The following is a 26,405-nucleotide window of genomic DNA, read 5'->3' on the forward strand; positions in this document are numbered from 1 at the left end:
CTTGGCTGAAAGTGATTGCTTACAATTGATGCATTTTGAGCCTTGGGACACTTTTAGGACTGCTATAAGCAATTCAGCCTGTGCAAGAGGCCTGACAAGTAGTGATGTTGGGAGTAGCCTTCTCACTGAGGAGATAAATAGAAAGAACAATGCTGGAACTAAAAGTTCAAGTGCTCTCAATGTGAGAGGGAGGTCATATTTCAGGGGAAAATCCAGGATAGAAATACAAGCAAGTCTAGAAGCAAATCTAGAGGAAAATCCCATGCCAAAAAGAATTTGGAATGCTTCTATTGTGGGAAGAAAGGCCATTTCAAAAAGGATTGCTATAAATGGAAGAACGATAAAGGCAAAGGCAAAGCTAATGTGCAACCCAAAAAGGAAGAGAAATCCATGGTCAATATAGAGGAAGTGAATGCCATAAGCAACAATAGTGATGAGAGTGACATTCTTTATGCCTCTATGTTTGAGCATGCTTTTCTTGTGACTAGTGATGATGCATTGTCATAGAATTGGATACTAGAATCAAGAGCATCTTTCCATGTCACTCCACATAGGGAGTGGTCTACCATTTATGAAGGAGGAAGGAAAGGAATCGTGAGACTTAGAAATGATTATCCATGTGACATTGTTAGAGTGGGAGATATCCACTTGTCTCTTCCTAATGGTTCTACATTTGTACTCAAGAATGTTAGGCATGTTCCAAATATGAAAAAGAGCTTGATAAGTATGGGACAACTTGATGATGATGGCTATCATGTGTTTTTTGGCAACAATACGTGGAAAATTAGCAAAGGGTCACTTGTGATTGATAGAGGTTCCAAGCATGGAATGTTGTACTCAATGCTTGTGTCAGGCATAAGAGATAATGTAATTAATGTGACCGAGCAACCATCCATCTCTTTGTGGCATCGTCGGTTCAGAACATGAGCATGATAGGAATGAAGATACTTTCTAGTTTGCAGTATGTTCCCGTGTTTAATTTTTCAGATTTTTGCATGTGTGAGCATTGCATGTATGGGAAACAAACACGGTCTTCACATAAAAAATATTTGGTCAAGAAGAGGCTTGAACCATTGGAGTTGATTCACAGTGATGTGTGTGGATCTATGCCTACTATCTCATTTGGTGATGCTTCTTACTTTGCTACCTTCATTGATGATGCTACACGGAAAGTGTGAGTCTATCCTCTTTGGAAGAAGAGTGATGTCTTTGATGCATTTCAAAAGTTCTTAGCATTTGCTGAAAATCAATCGTGTAAGAAGCTCAAATGCTTGCGCACTAATAATGGAGGAGAGTATACCTCTCATGCATTTAAGAATTTTTGTGAGCTACGTGGCATCAAGTAGGAGTTGACTATTCCTGAGAATCCTTCTTAGAATGGGGTTGCTGAGAAGATGAATAGAACTATTCAAGAAAGAAATATAAGCATGCTTTCTAATGCCGATCTACCTCATGGCTTTTGGGCTGAGTCTATCAAGACAGCAATACATCTTATCAATAGATTGCCTAGCAAGGCACTAGATGGGAAAGTGCCAGAAGCGGTTTGGTCAGGCAAGCCACCATCTTATGGGCATCTTCGTGTATTTGGCTGTGAAGCTTATGTTCATATCCCTAAGGAAAAACACAGCAAGCTTGATCCAAAGTCAAGGAAGTGCATTTTTCTTGGATATGGTGATTCAGGCGAGATGGGATACCGATTGTGGGATCTAGAGGCCAAGAAGATAATACGTAGCCATGATATTATCCTTAATGAGGACAAGATGTGCAAGAAGCTAGAGAAGACTATTGAGATATGTAGAGTGGTGTTTTAGGAGGATGGACAACTACCATATGAGAGGCATGCACACCCTGTTCCACATGATGCAGGGCATGGACAGCCCATAGATTGTGAGGTGGGAAAGCCACATATGGGTTTACAAGCTAAAGATGTCTCCAGCAAATGCATTGCCTAAGTATAAGGCAAGGTTGATAGCCAAGGGTTTTAAGTAGGATAAGGGTATTGACTTTGATGAGATCTTTTCCCCAGTCGTGAAGATGACTACCCTTCGTATAGTGCTTGCATTGGTTGCTAGAGAGAACATGGAGCTTCTTTAAATGGATGTAAAAATAGTTTTTCTACATGGAGATCTTCATGAGAACATCTATATGCAGCAGCCAGAGGGGTTTGTTGTGCAGGGCAAAGAACGGATGGTATGCAAGCTTCATAAAAGGCTTTATGGGCTGAAGCAAGCTCCAAGCAAGCTCCTAGGGAGTGGTACCATAAGTTCGATGCATTTATGTGATCCCAAGGGTGCACACGGAGTGAGATAGATCATTGCCTCTACACAAAGAAGGCATCAGATGGCAGCCTTCTTATTTTGATTTTATATGTTGCTGACATGCTTATTGCTGGGAAAGCTACTTTGGATGTGGATGCCTTGAAGAAAAGGTTGCATGAGACCTTTGACATGAAGGATTTGGGTGATGCCAGACACATACTTGGCATGAGGATTGTTTAGGATAGGAACAAGAAACTCCTTCATTTGTCATAGAAAGAGTACATTCGCAAGGTACTTGAGCATTTCAATATGGACAGGGGGAAGTCCATGAGTACCCCGTTGCCTCCATATTTGAAACTCAGCCAAGCGGACAACCCTAAGTCAGATGACATTAGGGGAGAATTGGGGTCTGAAAAGGGCCTCCAATTAGTGTTTCCTAATTTTAAGGGATTAGAGAGTGATTTGAGGTGTACCAATGAGGGTGCTAGAAGGTGTGGGGCAATGGTATGTTGAGGTGGAGGGTGGGCAAGCCTATAGAGATCCCCTATTGGTTGCTCCCCTTACACTAGGGACCACCCAAACCATATTCCCCCCCCCTTCTTAACCCATGTTTAACCCTCCTACCACGTGCACCTCCCCCACATGAGCCCAAAAATGCTTTCGATGGGATGGTAGGGCCCTTGTGGCAAATTTTTCTTCTCCCCTCCCTCTTTCTAGGACCTCTACCTCCCACTGTTCTAGTCCAGCCTACCAAATCACTCAAATTTGAACCAAATCCCACACATTTTCCCTCTCCCCCCTCTTTCTCAGCTCCCTCCTACTCTGGCCTGCTTGCTGCAGCTCCTCTCTCTCTTTCTCTCTCTCTCTCCGCTCGCCCTCTCCTGTGCCTCTATTGGAGCTGCTCTGTCCCTCTTCTTCTCCCTCTCCTGTGCCTCTGTTGCTATTGCTTTGACCCTCTCCTTCTCCCTCTCCTGTGCCTCTATTGCTGTTGCTCTGTCCCTCTCCTTCTCCCTCTCTTGTTCCTCTGTTGCTGCTGCTCTATCCCTCTCCTTCTCCCTCTTCTATGCCTCTGTCGGAGCTGCATTGCCTTGTGTAGGAGTCCCATTCTTGCTGTTGCAACCTCTCTAAGCATGGTGAGGAGAAAGGCTACAAGACCACATGCAATGATGTGACCCCTTGTGTCTTCTATAACACTAGAAATGCATTGGGTAAGTGGATCCCTTGCACCTATAGCTTAAATGACTGGATAGTGATGAAAGGATCAGCCAAAGGTCCACATAAGCTTCCCAAGAGCAAGAGAGGTGACATCTTGCATGAGTGGAAGGGGCGCATCTTGAAGTTCAAGTTTGGGAAGAAAGGATGGCTCGCAAAAGTGCAACATGTTTACATGGGAAAAGATATGCGGGTTCCTCCATCATTCAATCAATCTAGGATACCATCACACTGTGAGCCTTTCTATCTATGTACCTTTTTCACCTGTAAGTGTAATGAATCCATTTGGAAATTTTGTGTTTGGTTTCTAAGAGCTCTTATTCATGGTGGCAGATATTTTCCCTTCGGACCTTGAGGAATGAGAACCAGTTGAATCATTCATAGGCAAGTTCACTGCGATTCATGAGGATTTAGGTAAGCAAATGCATGTTGGGCTCCTTTATGCAAATTTGGGCATTCTAGACTTGCGCGATAATGAAATTCCTTCAGGATTTGATAGAATTAAAAACTTAACTTAAAATAATCATTTACTGCAAGCATTGAAATGGAAAATATACAACAATGCGAGAGTGTAGAGAATGTCGATATATTTTATGTAAAAAATCGACCCTTGGGCCTTAGATACACGATAGTGCCTTCAAGGGTAGGGGGGGTCTAAGTCCTAAGAGTGGGCTACAAGAGAATCTAGGGCTTCAAACTTGGGTCACTCTGTAGCCGCTTCGCTAGAGCCATGTCCTTGTCCATGACCGTGATGTGCTTTGCATGGATGGCACACAAGTTGGCATCCTCGAACAAACTTGTGGTCACTTGCTCTGCAGCCTCCTGGAGCACCCCCATAGCTCCTGTGCTGAAGTGCACATCATCCTTGCATCCCTGTGCAATCTCCCATACCATACATTGGAAGGGAGCATGCATGATCAAGTTGTCGGTAGTCTTCTACATTTGCTTGATCTCCCTCAGAGCTCGCCCTCCTAGTTTTGCTCGATACGGTGGATGGACAAAAGCAGTAGAGCCTAACCCGCCTTCACAGCCACACTCATCCACGTTCAAAACACCCGAACAACACAATCACAAGGCAAAAGGCATTCAATCAACATTTTCCTCTCTATAGATCTCCTGAGACAACTCACTCTTGGATACATTTTCTCCAGAAGCCAGACAACCTCAAACAAAAATGCAGTGGACCACACAGCCCATCACAAGCGGACTCCTTCCTTCAATAACTCTGAAAGCATTCAGCTTCAAATGCATCCAACCCACAAAATGGCCACGGTCAGAAGTCAGACATCTTATCATGTCTTCCCAAGATCAACATCAAGTACCATAAATGATGCAGCCTGCCATTTACTAAGCAATAGCTCATAGTCAACCATATACAAACCCACACAAAAGACACCTCAAGCAAAGACTTCAGCCTCTTTAATCTCATGCAAGCCCAACCACATTCTTGTTGCAGCTCATGCTTCCTCAAACCAAGGTACTTCAGCTTCTATACATGATTGTCCATCCTATTCTCTCAGCCCACTTCTTCAATCGGTTCAGTCACTTTGGCCTTCCAAATAGCTCTCTTTCCATAGTCCTCCTGCTCACCGAACAAGCTTCTTCCCAAGACCTTCAATCGCTCACGGGTTTCTCACCGCTCCTACGTGAAAATAGCCTGCAATTCCTTTATCCCGCTATCTCTTTGCATACGAGTTCATGAAGTCTCTGTCACTGAGGATACTCCACCCAAGCCTCCATAATAGCTAAGCTTCTCACAGCCAAGAAAACTAGTAAGAGCAACCGCCCGTGACTCTTCACGCTAGTCCACTGCAGCTCATCGTTCATCTCCTTTTCCACGTATCTCCTCATCCTCACAGAGATCATGGAGTTCATGCATCTTCCCAAATAAACTGCCCGAGACGTAGCAACACCTTTCCATGAGACCAAGAAGCACAACGTGCATACTCTCCGTCGCTTACAATCCTCTCTGGATACCAAGCCAGACCCCTCAATCAAATAAACCTCAGGCTTCCATAGTCACCTCCAGAACCTCTCACCACAATGACTGCACGCTCAGGTTTCTGGCTCCCGCTCCTGCACGACCTTTACGAGCTCACCGAACCTTTGAGCAAGACCCCCATCGCACGTCACCTTCAGGGGTCCAGAGCACAGCAGCTACCCTCTTCACGGAGCACCCGAAGCCCTTGGCCTCTCGTCGTCTACAAGCCCCAGGCCATAGCTCCCTTCGTTCCAGCCTTCAGCTCCACTCTGCATCCGCGAACCACGGTCAGCCCTTCTGCGTTCTACTCCAGCATCAATCCTTTCGCTCAATCCTACATATGCTCCTCCCCTTCAAACTACAGCTTCGCTCCAGCTATACATCTCCCGCTCAGTCCTTCTCGAAGCCTTGCATCACGTACCTCCCCTACACAGCTCACGCTTCTGCGCTCAGCTCAATCGTACGTACTGAGCCACCCACAATCCTCCGCTCCAACATCTGCGAGCCACCCACCCGACTTCTCCCTGTCTATGGCCTCTGAACCCGAGAGGCTTCCCCCAGGCCACCTTCCAACTCTCAGGACCATTCCCCAGCCTGCCTTCTCTCTGGCCCCCAGAGCTCACGAAACTCTCCCTTCTTCTATGATCCTCCCTCGCGTCCGATCTTCAAGCTCCTTCTGAGCCCTTCCGCCATCCTTCATCCAGAAGCCTCCTCTGCTCCACCGAGCACACCCCCTGTCACCCACGACCCTTCCAGCAGTCCTTCACGTAGTATGCCAGCTCATCGTCGAGAAGCTTGCTCTTCCTCATCACGTAGCCACCTGCATGCATGCTTTTTTGATTATGGCCACGTCACCTTCTACTTTTTCACCACTCTCCCACTCTTTCCTTCAAATTATACCAAGGCAATTAGTGCCTATACTCAACCTTAGGCACTCCACCTTTGCACATATCCTGCTAACCAGCATGTAATGCTCAGTTCCCCACAGACTATCACACAACTATGAAGAGTACATGTCATCCCACAACAAAACCCCGTCACACTGCTCTGGATTGTCTGGTGATCATACACTGCACTTCATTATCTCCCAGAAGTCCTTGTAGAAGCGTCTTCCATCTCAAGACAATATGTCATCAGTGTGGAGTCCATCATGAGGCTACCCAGAGCTCATTTCCACAACCAGCTAGCTATGTACATAGCTATGCACTCACCCAGCAACATGCAACAAGTGAAAAATATTTTTTCATTTTTATCCACACATCTCTAGCAACCCCTACTCTTCTGCTGTGACATTCATGTCCAGCAGCTAAAGAAAAAACATTAGCAAACCACCTGGATCAAAACAAAGCAAGCTGGTGCTCTATGCCTCTGCTTTTCTCCTCCCGGATCAAAAGGATAACTTTGAACCCTCCACTGCCAGATATGCATAATCCACCATCTTCCTGGATCAAATGGAATCAACAACACACCAATTTGATGTAGCCACCAGCTCCTTCCATATAAGCCTCCAGGATCCCATAACTTTTCCTGCCAAGATACTACACAACTCCATTGGCTATCAGCCGTCATACTTATATCATGAGTCTTGCTCATCTTCACATGAGCTACATCTTTTGAGGTCACAACCTCACACACAGATCTTACAGGCATTCTGTCCTCACTAACATCTGACTCATTCTCTTGGGCATGATAAGAAACACACATCTTATCATCAGCAACCACACATGCAAAATCCACAAGGGTATCATCAAGCAAAGCATCCAGCTGATCATCAATCACACTATCACTACCATCTAGCTCAACATGCATACTGGTGTTTTCATTCTCTTTTGAAAAGATCAATGCTAACATATCATCCAGTGCATCATCAAGAACACAATCCATCTCATCCTCTGAATCACCATCATCTTGTAAACACTGAATCTTAACCTCATCATACTCATCACAATTTGCATGCACACAATCGTCTGTAGGTTTTTTACTTTATCAGTAATAGCCACATCAGTTTCATCACTGTCACACATGATTGAGCTCTCATCTTCACTACTAATTTCACACCTCTCTTCCTCATTTGCTGAACCTGAAATCTCAGCTTCTTCAGTATGCACAATCACAGTGTCAACCACAAACTGATTGCATTCAGCCATCATATGCACATCATCACCACACAACACTGGAGCATGATCATCATCTACACACATAGACTTATCCTTAGCTACCTTTAATGGGCTCTCAACATTTCTGTCATCTATGGTAGCAACCCCTACTCTCGGGCTCTCTTCTACCACCTCACACAGAACTAGCTGAGCAACACCCTCCTCCATAGCAACTGACAAGCCTCCACTCATAAGTGTAATGATATCCAGCTCCCTTACATCATCAACTCTATATGCATCAGGTTCCTTCAACAGTGAAGACAACTGACTCTCTTCCTCTGATGAGATGCTCTCTTCCTCTATCTCACTCAAAAAATCTATCTCTTCATCTGTGACTGTCTCCTCAAGTTCCTCTTCCAATTCCAGTCGACAGCTCATCACATAATTCGGTACTCTCCTTGCATCAGCTGAACTTCCTTCTCCTCCATCCATAGCAACTCTCCTGTTATTTTGACCTCTGCTTCTTCCTGCAATCTCCATCCAATTTAGGCTGAGTGTTTTCATCAGCTCCACAGCTTCATGCAATTCCTTTTTTAGGGAATCATCCCGCATAGGAATAGACACCGGCTCTCTCTCTACATATGCCTTAATCATTTCTGGCCTACTGACCAGGGTTTTAGGCTCCTCTTGCATACCAAGCTGCCTTAGTCTCTTAACCTTCCATTCTTTCTCTCTAGCCACTCTTACTGCATCCTCAAAACTATCAATATTCTTCATCTCCACCTTCAGACGGAGTGAAGGCTCCAGACCAGCCACAAACCGGTCTCTCTTTATCATTTGCGGGGGTACTTCAGGAATTAAAGCTTCACACCATAGACTCCACAGTCTACCAAACTCTATCAGATACTGATCCACATCCTGACTATCCTTTTGCTGAATTTTGCACAACTCCTTCCATACTTCATTAGGGCTCCTGGATTGTGCAAACCGTGCAAGAAAAGCTGCTCTCACCACTGTATACTCCGGATTTTGCTGCTGAGGATGAACAGTCTTGAAGGCAGTCATTTGAGTCTGCAACCATGCTTTTGCATCTCCCTGCAAACAATAATTCAAGATCTGAAACAGAATCTGAGGGGTTGCCCTATCCTTCATAAGTGCTGTGAATTCCATCTTTTCCAAGAATCTCACTGCATCCTCATATGGCATCCCCCAAAACTCTGGAAAGTCCTCTGCCATCCTCACAATCTTTCAACTGTCACACACCCTGGCTTTCTCAACCGCAACAAAACTCGAAGGCAACAAAACAAATACACTACTGAAGAAGCTCACTCTACATCTGAAGAGCATTTTTTTTCCTACGGGCAAGCACTTTCAAAGCTCTCTGCACTCTAGCTCGGAGTCGGATCACACGTAGCTGGACTTCAATACATCTGTCCTTCCTGTGACCACATTTTCCACACCACTCACACTGTATCACTCTCATGTGTGGATTTCTCCCCATTGCTTGCAACACATCTCAGAACACCTGCTCCTCCAATCTTGTAAACTGAAGTGAACTCCTCCGTGGAGGCACCAAAACGTGGATGGACAAAAGCAGTAGAGCCTAACCCGCCTTCACAGCCACACTCATCCACGTTCAAAACACCCGAACAACACAATCACAAGGCAAAAGGCATTCAATCAACATTTTCCTCTCTATAGATCTCCTGAGACAACTCACTCTTGGATACATTTTCTCCAGAAGCCAGACAACCTCAAACAAAAATGCAGTGGACCACACAGCCCATCACAAGCGGACTCCTTCCTTCAATAACTCTGAAAGCATTCAGCTTCAAATGCATCCAACCCACAAAATGGCCACGGTCAGAAGTCAGACATCTTATCATGTCTTCCCAAGATCAACATCAAGTACCATAAATGATGCAGCCTGCCATTTACTAAGCAATAGCTCATAGTCAACCATATACAAACCCACACAAAAGACACCTCAAGCAAAGACTTCAGCCTCTTTAATCTCATGCAAGCCCAACCACATTCTTGTTGCAGCTCATGCTTCCTCAAACCAAGGTACTTCAGCTTCTATACATGATTGTCCATCCTATTCTCTCAGCCCACTTCTTCAATCGGTTCAGTCACTTTGGCCTTCCAAATAGCTCTCTTTCCATAGTCCTCCTGCTCACCGAACAAGCTTCTTCCCAAGACCTTCAATCGCTCACGGGTTTCTCACCGCTCCTACGTGAAAATAGCCTGCAATTCCTTTATCCCGCTATCTCTTTGCATACGAGTTCATGAAGTCTCTGTCACTGAGGATACTCCACCCAAGCCTCCATAATAGCTAAGCTTCTCACAGCCAAGAAAACTAGTAAGAGCAACCGCCCGTGACTCTTCACGCTAGTCCACTGCAGCTCATCGTTCATCTCCATTTCCACGTATCTCCTCATCCTCACAGAGATCATGGAGTTCATGCATCTTCCCAAATAAACTGCCCGAGACGTAGCAACACCTTTCCATGAGACCAAGAAGCACAACGTGCATACTCTCCGTCGCTTACAATCCTCTCTGGATACCAAGCCAGACCCCTCAATCAAATAAACCTCAGGCTTCCATAGTCACCTCCAGAACCTCTCACCACAATGACTGCACGCTCAGGTTTCTGGCTCCCGCTCCTGCACGACCTTTACGAGCTCACCGAACCTTTGAGCAAGACCCCCATCGCACGTCACCTTCAGGGGTCCAGAGCACAGCAGCTACCCTCTTCACGGAGCACCCGAAGCCCTTGGCCTCTCGTCGTCTACAAGCCCCAGGCCATAGCTCCCTTCGTTCCAGCCTTCAGCTCCACTCTGCATCCGCGAACCACGGTCAGCCCTTCTGCGTTCTACTCCAGCATCAATCCTTTCGCTCAATCCTACATATGCTCCTCCCCTTCAAACTACAGCTTCGCTCCAGCTATACATCTCCCGCTCAGTCCTTCTCGAAGCCTTGCATCACGTACCTCCCCTACACAGCTCACGCTTCTGCGCTCAGCTCAATCGTACGTACTGAGCCACCCACAATCCTCCGCTCCAACATCTGCGAGCCACCCACCCGACTTCTCCCTGTCTATGGCCTCTGAACCCGAGAGGCTTCCCCCAGGCCACCTTCCAACTCTCAGGACCATTCCCCAGCCTGCCTTCTCTCTGGCCCCCAGAGCTCACGAAACTCTCCCTTCTTCTATGATCCTCCCTCGCGTCCGATCTTCAAGCTCCTTCTGAGCCCTTCCGCCATCCTTCATCCAGAAGCCTCCTCTGCTCCACCGAGCACACCCCCTGTCACCCACGACCCTTCCAGCAGTCCTTCACGTAGTATGCCAGCTCATCGTCGAGAAGCTTGCTCTTCCTCATCACGTAGCCACCTGCATGCATGCTTTTTTGATTATGGCCACGTCACCTTCTACTTTTTCACCACTCTCCCACTCTTTCCTTCAAATTATACCAAGGCAATTAGTGCCTATACTCAACCTTAGGCACTCCACCTTTGCACATATCCTGCTAACCAGCATGTAATGCTCAGTTCCCCACAGACTATCACACAACTATGAAGAGTACATGTCATCCCACAACAAAACCCCGTCACACTGCTCTGGATTGTCTGGTGATCATACACTGCACTTCATTATCTCCCAGAAGTCCTTGTAGAAGCGTCTTCCATCTCAAGACAATATGTCATCAGTGTGGAGTCCATCATGAGGCTACCCAGAGCTCATTTCCACAACCAGCTAGCTATGTACATAGCTATGCACTCACCCAGCAACATGCAACAAGTGAAAAATATTTTTTCATTTTTATCCACACAACGGCTTCCTGACTCTTGGTGGGGGCCTTACAAGTACCAAAGCACCTTCCCATGGCCTCCTCTCTGCCTTGAACTTCTTCCACTGCTCCTGTCTACGTTGGTCCTCCTCCAAGTCCTCCTCTCGCTAACGTCTGGAGCTTTGGCCTTCTTTGGGATGGGGCTTCCTCGGAGTTTTCTTTACCCTCCTCATGGGCACAGGGGTCATCTCTGCAATGGGCTGTATCTCCGAAAGTAGGGGGAGGGAGGAGGGGGAGGGAGGGAGGGAGGAGAGAGGAGGGAGGGAATTCAAAATTTGAATTTTTGAATTTTGGATTTTTTGGTTCCCACCTAGGAGTAAGAGGTGTAAGAGGCATAAGAGGTGGGGTCACTTGTGGGCTTAACCCACCTAGGTGAGGGGGGGTTAGGACTTTTGGGACCTACCTTGGCCCTTTCATTAGGACTAATCCATTTCTTAATCCATTCCTTATGATGCCCTTTTGAGACCTCGATTCTCCCCTAATGGGAGCGGGCTGAAATGGCAAAGATACCTTATGCATCCGTAGTAGGAAGCATAATTTATGCCATGGTTGCTACACATCCAGATATTACTTTTGCAGTGGGAGTTGTTAGCAGGTATATGGCAAATCCTGGCAAGAAGCATTGGGAGGCAGTGAAAGGTATCATGAGATACTTGAATGGTACAAAGAACATGTGCATTTTCTTTGGGAGGAAGGACACATCTATTGTTGGATATGCACATGCTAATTTTGCAGGGAATGTAGACACCAGGAGGTCTACTACAGGATATAATTTCTCATTCACTGGAGGTGTAGTTTCATGGATCTCTCGTTTGTAGCCATGTATGGCTTTGTCTACCAAATGAGGCAGAGTATGTTGCAGCCACTGAGGCATGCAAGGAAGCTATATGGCTTACTCATCTAGGGGGAGACTTGAGCATTGCAGGAGAGGTTCCAATTTTGCATTGTGATAGTCAAAGTGCCATCTAGTTAGCACGGAATCCTATCTTCCATGCAAGGACAAAGCATATTGATGTAAAGTATCACTTCATCAGAGAGGTGATTGAGGAAAAGCACATTCAACTCGTCAAGGTTCACACAGATGAGAACCTTGTGGATCTTCTTACAAAGAGTCTTTCCTCAGAGCGGTTTGCACATTTCAAAGTGTTGATGGGTGTCGGATGACATTAGGATGCCCATCTTCTCCCTTAAAGGCACATTAGCCTTTAAGTGGGAGGTTGTTGGGGTAGAGGCAAATGGCCCAGTATATATCCCTTTGTACCATACATACATAATAAGAGCTTACCTTGATCTAGGTGAGTTAGCACCCATAATTTTTGGTGTTCTCCCTTTCTTTGTTGCTCTCCGATAAGACCTCCTCTCCATCAGAGTCTTCACAAGATTTAGCTTGCACCCTAAAGTTCATAGAGTAACAACCCTACCAACACCTTGGGAGATGCACGGCCAAGAGGCGATGCTCTCTAACCTGAGAAATGGCCTATAGAAAGAAATGGGTGCATAGCTTAGATCAACTAGCCACAAAGAGGGCAACATTAGCTATGTTGGTGTCCCCTAAAACAAAGAAGAAATGTCTTGGGCGCACAATGTCGAAGATGTTGTCAATATGAAGGACCAACATGGCTCTAGCAGTCGAACATAGAACAAAAGAAATGCACGATCATCCCGATCCAAGAAGTCTATGGGCTTCAACTGAACGCAAGAAAACGAGAGACAGCCTAAGTGCAGAAGTCATTGCTATAGTGAACATTTTCGCCACGAGTTTCTCCAAATAGAAATTACATCTATAAGAAGTGGATGGGACGCAAGGTGTTTGAGGAGAACATTATACACATGCTAAATACAATGCATGTTAGTGGTGCCTAAAGGAGCTCGGTGGTTGTTTGTGATTGAGCTTTGGGATAGTTTACTTGTTTCATTTCTTAAACTACATATGATTGTGCTAAACCAGCCTAGTGGTTGGAACATCATGCAACCGTGGCTGCTTCAGCTCAATCACTAGTTATGTGATATGTCCTAAACCAGCATGGTTGAACAGACATTAGTTATTGACTAGCTCGGTGGTTGAAATTATTGTGTTGCTTAGTACTTCAATTCGTTAAATTTAATTCCCAGCTATTCGGGTCATATACCACTATTAAATTGTGGAATTGAAAAATGAAAAGCAATATATTGTTATTTTCTAATGGTGAAATTCAGAAATCGAATGCAATATACTTGTTATTGTCTAATATGTGAAGTTGAGACTGTCAGGCTAAACCATCCCAGTGGTTGAAACTGTGACAGTGTCCTAAACCATCTTGGTGGTTGAAATTGTGATTGTCCTAAATGTGTTCTAAACCATCCCGGTGGTTGACTGTCCTAAACTAGCCCAGTGATTGAAATTGTGATTGTCCTAAATGAGTGCGGTGGTTGAAAATTGTTTTGCTTCATTATATACTTTAATTCGACTGTGTTTTGTATTCTTTTAGTAGTAGCAAAAAGGGGGCTCATTGTTTTGTTGTTTTCGCATGTTGGGTCAATAGACGGAGTTGTATCTCAAGTTTGTGGATCAGAATCTAGACATTTCAATTGGGCAGAGGAGCTCTGAGTATTGTAAGCCCTGGTACGTCAGGGCCGCATCGACCCTCCCTTTCATCCTCCTCCACTTCCTGGCTATCCTCCACCTCCGCCCCTCCTCCACATCCCACCTCATTCACATCCCACCCTAAGTTGCCCCTCCCTTCCTGCAGCCGCTCTTGCCTTTCATCCTTCACCTCTACCCCTCCTCTATTTTTGCCCCTCCTCCACTTCCGTCCTCCACCTCTGCCCCTCCACTTCCCACCTCCTCCACTTCTTACCCTCAGCCACCCCTCCCTTCCTGCAGTCGCCCCTCTCCCTTCCCGTCATCCACCTTCGTTGCTGCCCTCTCATCCCTCTCAGTCGGCTGCACCTCCCTTCTCGCCTCCCCTCCCTTCCTGTGCTCGCTTCTCCCTTTCATCCCCGAGGGATTCACTCTTCATTAAAGGGGGACATCACCTGCGTGCATGAACTTCAAGAAAACCCCCTATTTAAGATCCATGTAGGATGATAAAACACCACTATTTAAGCTTATAAGATACCACCAAAATTCTATTATGTCCCCCCCTTTCCTTAAATCTACGTTCTTTCTCAAGAATTTAGATTACACAATAAGAAATTTTAGACTACTTTCCTTGTCACTATTTAAAACCATACACAAAACCAAACTTGTTCGGACTAGTTACCCAAGGTAGCCTATACTATGTCCCCCCCTCTTAAATATGGCATGGGCCCCCTAACTTAAATTCAATATTGGGAAAAAATAAAAAGGGCCCCCACCCGTAATGTATAAGCTTATTCCTCATTTCAAAAAACCCCCCTATTGTACACTCACGTGATATCATAAGTTTCCCCATGTGAATCCCCCGGGCTTTCATCCTCCACCTCCGCTACCTCCCTCTCAACCCTCTTGCTTCTCGTGGTTGTACCTCTATCGCCGCCCTCTCAACCCTCTCAATCGGTTATCCCTCCCTTCTTGCCGTCCCTCCCTTCCCACGGCCACTCCTCCCTTCCGTCCTCCACCTCCGCCCCACCGTTGCCCTCTCACCCCTCTTCCTTCTTGTGGTCGTCCTCTTAGCCCTCTTGCTTCTTTTGCTAGCCGCCCTCTCCATCTTGCTTCTTCATTGCCCTCAACCGCTCTTCCACTTTTGTCCTCCACCGCCTCCCCTCCACTTCTCAATCGCCCCTCCCTTCCTGCACCGTCCCTCCCTTCTTGCAGCCGTTCCTCCCTTCTGTTCTCCACATTCGCTACCGCCACCCTCTTAGCCCTCTTGCTTGGTAGCCATTGTTGCTTCCCGCGGCCGTGTGACCCTCCCCCTCCCCCTCCTCCTCCTCCTCTCAACCCTCTATTTTCTTTAAGTTAATTAAAGTTCAAAACTTCAGCAATCAAAGATTGAAAACTTTTAAAGAAAGATGGTACCTGAAAGATGTAAGTGAGAAGTGAAAGATTGAAATTGTTGCTCTTGCTCTTGCTCTTCTATTCTAGAATGAAGAAAGAAAAGAATGAATGGAAGGGATTAGACTTTTATGTTTCTAGGGTTTATCTTCCTTCCCTTCCTCCTCTCCTCCTTTCTCTCTCTTCACTGAAATCGAAATTCATAGCAATCCAAATTGAAATTTTTTTAATTGAAAATATATAAACCTTCCCATCAATTCTTTTAATAAATTAAAAATTATTAAACCTTCCCACTAATTCTTTTAAATTAAAAAAAATTAAAACTTCCCGACAACCATTTAAACCTTCTGGAAAATCCTAAACCAAAAAAGTTGCCAATTCTTTTAAATTAAATTTTATTAAACCTTCCCGACAACCGTTTAGACCTTCTGGAAAATTTTTAACCAAAAAAGTTGCTAAATCTTTTAAATTGAAAATTATTAAATCTTCCCTACAATAGTTTAAAACTTCATGGAAATCCTAAACCAAAAAAGTTGCATTTTCTGTGAGGAAAAGTCAACCTTAGGTGTTTTGAGTACGTTGTGATTTTGGATTCCCATCCATCTTTTAGGTTTGATGGTGAAAGCAAATTTTATTGTGAGGAAAGTTTTTGTGGATTCCCATCCATCTTTTAGGTTTGATAGTGACAAGAGATTTTATTTTGAGGAAAAGTCAACCTTGGGCATAAAAGATTTTTTTATTAAGGATTTTTTTTTGGGATTCCCATCCATCTTTGAGGAGGCATGATTTTTTTTTTTGAGAGGAAAAGTCATCCTTAGGCTTTTTGCATAGGTCGACGATCCTGCGAGAGAGGCTGTTTTCCTTGCCAAAATAATATTTTTGGATTCTAAGGCATTTTTAGGCTTCATGGAAAGCGGCGATTTAATTTTTCCTAGTCAGGTATGCATATTTCCATCGGCGTGCTCCCATTAAATGGTGATTGTGCGATGGATAAAAAACTTAGTAAAAAACATGACACTAGGTGCAAAACATGGTCTAATGCATGATCAACCATGCAAACCATATCCAATGGACATGATACTTTGCACCTGCCTCAACATAGGTGGGATTGATGCATGTGCAAAGGGTTATGCCCATCGGATTGTGGAAGCTCAAGTAACACACCTAGAAGCATATTTTTTGATGATTCTACATGATACTAGGATAAAAACATGGTTTAATGCATGATCAACCATACAAACCACATCCAAATTTGTGCATGACACTCAATACATTCATGTCACATAGAGCATCTCCTACTTCTGATGGAGTTTTTACTGTGCAGAAGTTAGTTTTTTTGTAGTTTGTGATGTTGATTGTAGACATGTGTGGAATTCCTTGTGACATAAGAATTCCTCCCATCGCCTTGTGTGGGAGCTCTCAAGAAGCTGTTGTGGTGCTTCCCCCCATGTCACATTGGCTTCTTCATCTTGGCACAACCATTGGATTGTCCTCGTGGGTTTGTCATGGGTTGAAACCTTCACTAGCCTTAACATCATGTATGCCACCTTCTCCCCTGCCATCAAATCTTCTTTTAACTACAACTAGAAGCAAATCCACATGTAGAAGCCATAGAAATGGCTACTCAATTGCTTCTAGCCCCAAAGCAATCTTGTGGATTTCCTCTACTAACATTTAGGTTAGTCTTCCAAGGGGGCTTCCAAAGGTTACATAGAGGATAGAGGTGGTAAGGATGGGGGATGCGAATCGTGATGAAGATGCAAGTGGTGATGATGGGGGCTATAGATCGTATACCCTATAGTAAGGCAGTGAAGAAACATCCAGAAAGGGCACATGCCAAAGTATCCCTCTCCCCATTTATCCCTCCCCTTCCCTCTTTTCCCCCCTCTCATGCTAATGGGTTTTTTTCTCTCATAGCCCCCCTATTAGGTAAAAAATATAGTTTAATGCGTGAGATTCTAAGTGTACAATAGCAACACCAATATTGGCATCCTCTGAGATGCAACAACACTACCACCTCAATCAGGACATGCTACGTGTCGCCTTCGGTCTACCTATTGTCAGCAAAATGTATGCAACAAAGAAGACGTTGGAGACCCTTAGTAAGGTTTGCCACTGTGACCGACAAAAGATCAAAGGACAAATCCACTTCACCGCCATTCACAAGCCAGAGGTGGAAAGACTGGCAAGAGCCCTGCAATGGCTAATGCAAGCAAAGCACATGGACCACCATCAATCCATCATCACCAAAATCTTGCTATAGTTGGTGGATCCCCAGGTTATAAATTGGGCAGACTATTTTTGTAGTGATGTGAGGGATGACCTCAAAACGGGAAAGTCATCAGCAACCCAAGGCTCTATATGATGATTCTATACTAACTGTTATAGCAACATCCACATGTTGGCTACGGGTTGATTGCAAAGTGCACCATGGGATTAGCTTAGACAGAGCCAAAAGAAGAAGAGGTCAAGCCCAAGCGAGCAAGCACAAAGCCCAACGCCACTCTAGTCGGCCACCTTGTGCATCCGAACCCAAGCCAGTTGCTCGCGCAATACGAAAACCTCCAGATGCAAGAATTCTTGAGCTGACAACTATGACTCCAGCAAGGGGATCCTCAAGACAAGGGAAAAAGGGTTTAGTAGGAGCCCATTGTAATTGATGACCTCCCACGTGACAAAATGATCACCATTAGCCTCCACCTAGGAGCCAAATCCATGTCGGTAACTCCTGTAGAACCATATGTCTCGGCCTCAGCAACGGCCCAAGAGACCACATCCTTCGTCACCGGCACCTCCTCCTCTCCATGGGGTATACTAGCTGAGGCTTTACAATTTTGCAGCATGCCCCAGTATCGAGCACCAAGTGACTATAGCCACATGTCAACCGAGCAGCTCTCACATGTAGACCTGATGCAACAAAACCTATTCGATGCCATGGCAGAGCTTCCACAGGTGGCACAAACAATTTTGCAAAGGGGTCAAGAATAGGCTGCAAAGCTCTCAGCAAATCTCCTCCAAGCACAGCTCTCCATGCGTGACAACCACACAATCATGGTTGCCACCCAAGCTATAGGGAAAGTGGCCATAAGCAGAGCAAACAAAGGCAGAAGAGCTTGAGTTGGCAATGACAAAGCTCAAGGATGAGCTCGCCACCAGTGAATCCTTGGTCCAAACTCTCATAGAGTAGGTCGACAAAGTGGAGTCTAGCCTCTAAACAGCATTGGAGCAAAAGGCACAAGTAGAGGCATAGCAAGCCAAGACAAGAGAATCAGGAGTGCCAGATCCAAACACTACAGGATCTCGTGGCACAAGAATGGGCACTGATAGTCCCTTCAAGAAGAGAATTAACGACAATGCCCCCCGGTCAATAAAAAGACTTAAGCTTTGAAGACAGGGAGCAACAGGAGTTTAGAATGTACAAGGAGGTCTCCGCACAGCTGGCCACTTACACACTTGCACCACACCAAATCCCCCAAACAGTACAAATGCACTTTGATGCAATCCGCACACAAAACCTCATCTTCCACCTAGACCTCATAGCTCCACTCCCTCCTAATGCCCTCCAAACAATCCTCCACTGTAATCCTGATCATTGTCGCCCCATCCTATTTTTCCTTAGACCTCCAACCCTTTAGTATCTCTTTTACCTCTGGACTCTAGCCGCCCATCCCATCCTATTGAATTTCCAAGCCTGTGCCACATCAACACAAAGTCCACTAATTATCCAATGGATGATGATGTGATTCAAATCACAAAGCTCAAGGAACTCAACCCGTGGGTTTGTACCCCCGAAAGTCACATTGATTGGATGCAGACCTACGGCCGAGCCTCCGCAATCCAATCTCAAGGGCATCTTGGGGCATTCCAGTCCACCATTTACAACCCCCTCCGCATAATAATCCTCTTCAATAGGCCAGGGTGCTCCAAGCTCTCCAAGACTCACTCGAGTACTTGGTGAGCAATTTTAAAACTATACATGTAGCATACCCTAAGGAACTCGCCAAGGAGGAAGGCCAAGAAGCCATCGCCATATTTAGTTCTACCGCCCCACCTACCGAAATCCCACCATCACCTCCTGTGGATCCCTCCCAACCCACCCAGCAAGCTACCCAACCTCCCCTCCCTCGGACAACACTACCCAAGTATTCTTCCAATGCCTCTAACACCACCATTGCATAGCACGAGACCTCCCTATCCATCTCCTCTATAGCTCTAGTTGACCTCCCTGATGAAGCTTTTAGCATGTTGCTCAAAGCAGCCAATTTTGTCTAGGCGGTCAAAGAGACAAGGGCAAAAGGAACAGCAGATCCGAAACCCATGCCCTTGTAGATGACGAGCTCCACCAGCTCCTCCTTCCTCCCTACCTTAAAATGTCCAATGGTGCCCTGACTTGCATTCATTTTAAGAGTTGCTAGACAGTGCGCTTATGCACCATTGGAAGTGCCAACTAGAGGGCTCCCACCTCCATCTATAGGAAATCTTAGAGGTGTGCAGCTCACACAATTTTATCAACCAGTCCTTCAATGACTGGCGATACGCACATCCAAAGCGCACAAGAGGAGGATACAACCTCACCCCCAATGCTCCAATCTCAATGACCGATGCATATGCTGGTCTATAGCCATGCTGGCGCCTTCCCTTATTAAAGATGGAGAAGTTTTGGTGATACTACCACAGTTCGCACATCCATCACCGAATCCACCTCCTATATACGCCAATGGAACGGCGATGGACTTGCGAAGAATTCAAAGATCTCTAGTAAAAGGACTCTAATATGTTGTATAATTTTTTGAAGTACAAGTTCCCCAAGGAGATGACTCAGGAGGGATTTTTCTTCCACCTCTAGTCATTCAATGACATGTATGGCTTGGTGCCCGATCCCGCTGTCGTAGCAGTGGTCCACTTCAACTGCCTCCTCCTCTTACTCCTCCGTGATCTCCCCGCCCATAGTCACCCCATCAACGACTGCCTCCACAATCTAAATAATTAGATTGTCTTCAATCCCAACATTGGCCCTACACAATTTTAGGATCTCTGCCTCTACCTCCACGTCTGCAATCTCCATGGACACCACATCCGCACATACGAGGATATGCCCGCCACCCATTTTTGGAAGTATCACTCATACCGCACTCGGCTCACTCCATGATAGCTGGTGGACTGCTATGGAGTCCTATAGAAAGTCCTACCACACACCTCCTCCAATGCAGCTGACCTGAGGGCAGTGGATCAGCAACAGGTTGAGGGGCATGTTAACATCCACAGAGTACAGTCGCCGAATGCAAGGTAATTAGTGATTAGAGATGATTAGACTTCAAGATTTACTTCAACGGTTACAACCATGGAAGGAGTACAGTACAAGCTCAAGGAGTTTGAGCCCCAACTACCCCAAGGCCAAAGATTGTAGGCAACGTGCACAGATCATATGTTCCAACTATCAAGTTGTATGTTCCAGCTGCAAGTTGCGGTTGAGTGTCTCGATGGAGTTAAGCCTCGCCACTCCAGATTTTGAACCACAAATGGCTTAAGGCTTGGAGGCACTCAGGGAGTTTGAGCCCCAAATAGCCTAAGCCTTGGAGGCACGAGGCTAACACAAGCGCTATTTGGGAGCCGGTTAGAAACACCTCCTAACTCTAGGTTTGTCCCAAGTGCTCTAATATGGTTAACACAAGCGCTATTTCTACTAGTAGGGAGAGATGGGAAGAATAGAAATATGCCTTGGCACCCTATGGGCCCAAGAGACTTTTTATTGTAAAGAGAGGGAGAGTGCTAAAAGGAAAAGGGTTGGCCTCCCTTCAAAAGGTGACTTGTATAAAAGGCCAAATGGTTGACTTTGGTCTTCATTGTTGTTTGCACAAGTTTGAATACAAGCTCCCTCTTCTCTTCCAAGAGTGTTTTGGATGTTCCCTTATTTCCATTGAAGTGCCCTTGTGTTTGCCACTCCATCCCCCTTCACTCTCCTCTTCCCTTCTCCTTCTCCCTCTTCCTCCCTTATCCCCTCTCTTCTTCCCTCTCCCCCTTCCCTCTTTCTCTCGTGAAAACAATTGCAACAATTTGGAGGCCGCTTGACTTTCGCAGACAACTTGTGCCTTGCATTGCTCTCACAAGGAGTAGCTTGGAGTGGAGGCTCCATCAACATCTCTTCAACATTCCCACGACACATGGGTCACCATCGAGACTTACACAATGGCCAAATTGCCACATACCATAAGTCATGATCCTGCAAAAATGGTAAAAGATACAATCTACATCAAGCAAAAGAAATGTTGGAAATGTACCATTAAAATGGTTCATATTTCTTTATATAGTAAGCTTTCTAAATTGATATATCTTTTAAACTGTACCCCTGGTCCTTCACAAAATCATTGAAAACCCTCCAATCATTTTGCAATCATATGTGATGTTCACAAGAGCAATGATAATAATTTCAAGATTTTTCAAATCATATGTAAAGCATTTGGCTCTTTTTTCTGTTTAATACCATCTCGGGGAGTTCACCTCCAAACTTTTAGTGTACCACGTGCATTCAAAAGGAGGGGTATTGTAATCCCACTTTTGGGAAAATTTTAATAGGATTACAATATTAGGAGGGGATTTTTAATTCAACTTTAGAAAAACTTTGCTAGTTCATAATTAAAGAGGGGTGGGTTTATTGGGGGGGAAATTTTAGTTGAGGGGTGTTTTAAATACCCCTTGAACGCACGTGATACCTAGGATTTCTTAGTAGTGCACCCCCCGGGAATACCATCCAAGCTCTATCTCTACTCCTAATGGCCCATCGAAGAGGCAAAGCCCTCATACAAAAATAATAATATTTTGGAGGTACACTATAATCCACAACATGTAATGCACGAACATCAACAACAAACATACATCTTCCTGTAAAACATAGAGACAATACCAAGTCATCACATACAAGTATGATACATCCAAGGTATGACATCTTATATTCGGACATTGGGAATTATATATGGCCATTGGGCTCTATATATGTCCCCATGACAAGCCTGTTTCTAGCCCCATAGCCAAACTTAACCATGGGCTGATATAGACAGCCCATGATGCTGACAAGGGTGGCCCATATGGCTATCCTAAAATATTCCGAATACTTGATGCCCATGTGGCATCCAATATGTTGCCCACATGGCAACCTTAAAATTTTGTCTTTCTCCCATCCTTTGCTACATATCAATGTCTCACATGATCTAGTATGGGGGCCCACAAGTCGAGAGGTGACCCATTATCCAAACAACTGCTGTTGCAACTGACTTGGGGCTGATCCAATCATATAAATGGATCATTCTCCCCACTCTATCTTGCTACATGTGTTGGTATTTTCCCAACCATTGGGCTCTATATATGGCCCCACATGTTGTACCATATGTCTCCCATCCCTTGCTCCATGTCAAGCTTTGACATGATCTAATAGAGATCTAATATGGGAGCTCACAAGTAGGGGGTTAACCATTATCCCAATGCCCATTAGTGCACTTGAACTGGGTCCAAGCGTATAATTGGATTAGCATCCCCACTCTATGTTTTTGCTTGTGCTAGTATTTGTCCAATCATTGGGCATTATATATGGCCACATGGCATCCTTGTTTCCAGCCACATAGCCAACCATAACTACGGGCCCCATGATGTTGATAAGGGTGGCCCATGTGGTTTCTATTAAATGATCCTAAAAATGACATGGACTTCTACCTATGTGGCAACTAATCCATTGCTTACATGTCAGCCTTAATTCAACTTTCTTTCTCCCATCCCTTGCTACATGTCAACCTCTCTCATGATCTCATATGGGGGGGGGGGCTCACAAGTTAAGAGGTTACCCATTATCCCTACACCTAATATTGCAAATAACCTAGGGCCAAGCACATAAATGGATCAACCTCCCCACTTTGCTGCTACTTGTGTAGGCCTTTGCCCAATCATTAGGCACTGTATATGGCCCCAATGGGAGGAATTTTCCCAAAGATGCAAAATTACAATACTAGCTTAGAATAAACATGCATGCTCAGTCAAACTCTCTTTTTCTTTCAAATATTTTTTTAACAGTGGCCTTTAACTAATGGAAGTGGCTGGAATTGATACAATGTGGTTGTGAATGGTGTGTTCAAATGCTAAATTAGTTATAGTTACAAAGCTTTAGTTAACTAAAGTCCAATTTCAGAATTTAATCACAAGCGTGATTCACACCAAAGAACTCAGCAACAATAGAGCTGACACAATGGCCATGAGGCCAGTGATAGCAAGAGATCAAGGAAATGGAAAATCTCTCTTCTACTTTTTGTGGCTTCTGAGAAAGAATTTGACACGTTGCCAAGACAGATGCTATGAGATATAATGGTAGGTTTGAAAGTCCAAGGATATAGAAGCAGCTTCTTTAAGATTCTAAGATAAAATTTTAGCTGAGTTGGCAAGATCCATGGTAAGGGGAAGAAGTCTAAGATGTCCAATGCTCTACTAACTACATCTCAGGATCTGATGTCACTAACAAAAGATAAGTATCATCTCCAAAGACAATATCACAAGTTCTCAAAAATGGAGGTAAGCCTAGACATAATAAGAAAGAAGTATGGGAATCTATTTTCTGAGGGAAGACAAACAAATAGATTTTCATTTCATTTTAATATTGGGCCTAGAAGTCACTACAAATGGAATGTTTCTATAAAGAGGAGAGTGCTAGGGTGACAAAGGGCACTCTTTAAAATGCAAAATAAATTTAAAAAGGCATATACTAAATTGGAAAATCAATAAATTATTATTTGCTATGAGGTAAAACCAATTGTTTTGTATGGCTGCCAAGTTGGGGACTAGATCATAGTTGGTTGGCTAGTTGGTTGGCTACTGCATGCAAAGTGATCTTGAGATTTGACACTAGCTCACTAGATTTTCTAAGTGGACCATGTAGGCCAAATGGATTGCGATCACTTATGAGGGGATGCACACGCTATTAGGTCTCCATCCCTTTCTTAATTTTAACTCACCTATGCCTCATCAATTCGTCTTGCTTTCCCTGCCCTAGTCTTATCCCTGATTTGTTTGGATACCTCCCTCACCTTCAAGTCCTCGATTTCACCTCCTCTTCATTATCTCCTCCCTCACTTGGCTATTTATCCCACTGATAACAATCTTTTTGGTAGGATCCCCTCAAGTTTTGGAAACCAGCTCACCACCCTCCATCTATCAGATCCAACTTATTTGTTGGTTCCTTTCCCCTTGCTCTAGTCCATCTTCAAAACCTTAGACACTGAATCTTACAAGTAGCTACTTGGAGAGATACTAGTTGGCCTTGAAACCTTGTGAGTCCTTAACATTGGTCACTATCAACTAGAGGGGATAGGATGATTAGCACTACAAGCACCAACATTAGCATTGTAAATTGTGCAGTAGAACCATTGAGCAATGACACAACCATTGTTCTTTCAATTGGTATGCATGCCCCTAAGAAGTTCAATATCTATAAATGTAAAGTGTACAATCAAAATTGAGGAAGCAGCCACTCAATGCATGGAGAATTGACTAGAGATCTGAAGCTCCCTCTATCTATAATTGTGATGTATATACATTTTTCCCCTACCCTCACAAACATCCCTACTTACAATAAGAATCCATTTTTTAATCGTGGAGTCTTGGGAAATATTCTCTCAACACCTTGTGTCTCTTGTTTTGTAGATCATTATGGATTATCATATTTAAACTTGAACATGAAAAACATCATTCTATGCCTAAATCTCATTAGCAAAAACATGCTTAAAATATTATCACTAGCATAAAAAAATGTTTGAATCATGTTTGTCTATTATAAAGATAAATATACAAGACATATATAGGTTTGAACAAATGTACAAGCCATATAGAGTTACAAAAGACTATCCATGTTGTTATGGGTGACCATGTAGTACTAATCCTACTAGCTCTTGTCTCTTGGTTAGTCTTCAGGTAGGAAATTGTGAACTTGGAGGGAAGCTTGAAGTTAGGGGAAAGCCAAGGCTTGACACTAGAAGTGACTTGTTAATAGTCACTTTAGAGTCAAGAGTTCTCACTATTTCGTTAGTATCTAGTTTAGGAGAACATCAATTGTCACTCACAATCATGAAAGTGATTATTGTGAATTTGCAATCTCTAATTGCAATTTGTAATTTCTAAGCTTTACAATTGCAGTGATGGTGCAAGTTCAAACCAATTTACAAAGATTAATATTCAATAGGTAGGTAAAGCTAGCTAGATGGAACTTGGATAATAGACACTAGAGTCCGGGTACCCTCAGTCCTTACACACTAGACTTTAGTGGTGGTTATTAGTGACTTAGGATTTCATCTATGTATCTTTAATCATACATACACAAAATCAATATTCTCTTACAAAATTGTTTCCCAAACGGTTGCCCTTGTCTAGAAAGGATTTCTTTTTTTTGCATTTCTTTAAGAAGGGAAGTTTTTAAAAATAGATCTTTGATAAACGACCCTAGATTTTCTTTCAATTCTCATGAAGGGCCAATGCCATTAAGTAGGACCTTGCTTTGCTTGGTCCAACTCCAAGGCTGTCACATGCCTAACATAATTATGCACAAATTATTCTACTTATGCAGTACCCTTAATATGTTTGGGTAGAGCTTACTCATGGATGTTTTTTTCATTAAGAAGAAAAACATTTATATTGGTGTTGAAAGTTTGTATGCCCTAATAAAAATAACTGTTTGAAATATTTGCCAGGATTTGAAAATTTTATGTGAAAAATTATAAAGTTTCACCAAGATTTAATCTTTTACTTCAAAATTCATAAGAAAATATATAAAAATGTACTCCATTTTATCAATTTTATGAAACTAAAAAAACTAGCCCAATAATCTTTCACCAGGATTTATATTAATATATAGGTATGGCTTCGATAAAAAAATCCATGAGGTTTATACATTTTCCATCATCACCCATATTAAGGAACATCTAACTAAAAGAACAAAGACTATGGTCTACATCACTAGTGAGTCAAATTTGTGCTGAGAACTAGTGGAATTTTCGGTCCCATGACATAAACCACTCTTCCCACATGTCC

This window comes from Dipteris shenzhenensis, chromosome 19 (assembly GCF_047967505.1).
Source record: "Dipteris shenzhenensis isolate YYH24624 ecotype China chromosome 19, Dip_SZ_1.0, whole genome shotgun sequence".
Taxonomy (NCBI): domain Eukaryota; kingdom Viridiplantae; phylum Streptophyta; class Polypodiopsida; order Gleicheniales; family Dipteridaceae; genus Dipteris; species Dipteris shenzhenensis.